Genomic DNA, 1,833 nt, shown 5'->3' with positions numbered 1-1,833 from the left:
TAAATTAATTATTTTTCTAAAATCTGAAAATTTTATAATTCTGAAACATCTGGCCCCAAGGGTTTCATATAAAGATTGTGGATCTCTATTTTCTCTTAACTAATTTAGAAGGGTTTGTTTTAAAAATGTGAAATGCTTTTATATTCTAGTTTTTTCACTTTGTATATTAAATGATTTTTTAATGACAAAAAAAAGAGTCTTCTGCCTGGGCTGACTTAGAACTATGATCTCAGCTCCTGAGTAGCTAGGATTACAGGCATGAGCCACTGGTACCTGGCTTACATTTGTATGTAAACTCTGAAGGCAGGTTTTGCTGTTCTACAAAGGCCATAAATATATACTTTTCCCTTTTACTTTCATGTTCCAAACAGAGCCCAAAATATTTGTTTTAGCTGGGAAAGATTTTCTTTTTAAAGAAGAGATGTAACTCAAAAGAAAAACAAACAGAAAAGAGGAAAAAGAAAAAGAAAGCGAGAAAGGAAAAATATAGAGGAAAAAAACTACAAAAGCAAACACATGGAGACTGAACAACATATTGTTGAATGACCACTAGGTCACTGAAGAAATGAAGAACTCAAGAAATTCTTAGGATCTAAGGCAAATAAAAATATAATGACTTTGTAAACAAACAAATGAACAACCTAGGTATAAACTTAGCCAAGGAGATGGAAAATCTCTACAAAAAAAAAAAAAAAGGAAATAGAGACCTTATGATCCTAGCTACTCAGGAGGCTGAGATCTAAAGATCATGGTTTAAAGTCAGCCTAGGCAGAAAAATCCCCATGAGACTCTTATCTCCAATTAACCACTCAAAAATCAGAAGTAGTGCTATGGCTCAAATGGTAGCGCGCTAGCCTTGAGCACAAAGAGGCTCAGGGACAGTGCCCAGGCCCTGAGTTCAAGCCCCACAACCGACCAAAAAAAGAAAAAAACTTTGAAGAAAAAAATAATTAAGACACTAGAAGATGGAAAAACTTTCCAAGCACATGGATCAGCAGAACTGATATCAAGAAAATGCCCATATTACTAAAAGTAATCTAAAGGTTCATTGCAATACCCATCAAAGTTTCATTCTTGTAGGAATGGAAAAATCAATCCCTTTTGTACGATAAATATATATTTTTTTTAAAGGGAAAAAAATCCAGGAAAGTAAAACAGGCTATATTGAGGGGTAGACACTAGTAGGAAGAGGGGTTAACAATGAGGGTAAATGAGGATGTATTTGATCAAAGTACTTTATATGCATGCATGAAAATAGAACAGTGAAGCTTATTGTGTGTGTGTGTGTGTGTGTGTGTGTGTGTGTGTGTGTGTGTGTGTGTGTGTGTGTGTGTGTGTGTGTGTGTGTGTGTGTGTGTGTTGGTTGTTGGTCTTAGGGCTTGAACTTAGGTCCTGGATTCTGTCCTTGAACTTTTTTGCTCAAGGTTAGTGCTCCACCCCTTGAATTACAGTTCCACTTCTGCCTCTCTCTCTCTCTCTCTGTGTGTGTGTGTGTGTGTGTGTGTGTGTGTGTGTGTGTGTGTTTGTGCTTATGTGGAGATAAGATTCTCACAGACTTTCCTGACTGGGCTGGCTTTGTACTAGGACCCTTAGATTTCAACCTCCTGAGTAGCTAGGATTTCAAGTATGAGCCACCAGCACCTACCTGATATTGTTTTAAGAAGACAGGAAAAGTAGATGAGGGAGAGAGATGGAGGTGTTGAATTTGGTTGGTGAAACTCTCTTATTCAATTAATATATGCAAATAAAAATCTTTCAAAGAAAAGAGCATACGAGATGTGGAAAGGCTCAGAAAAGCTATAAAAAGAACCTGGTACTATTGCAAATATTGAG

The sequence above is a fragment of the Dipodomys merriami genome, unplaced genomic scaffold (assembly GCF_024711535.1).
Source record: "Dipodomys merriami isolate MVZ:Mamm:240054 unplaced genomic scaffold, mDipMer1.0.p SCAF_29, whole genome shotgun sequence".
Taxonomy (NCBI): Eukaryota; Metazoa; Chordata; class Mammalia; order Rodentia; family Heteromyidae; genus Dipodomys; species Dipodomys merriami.
This window is presented reverse-complemented; position numbering follows the sequence as displayed.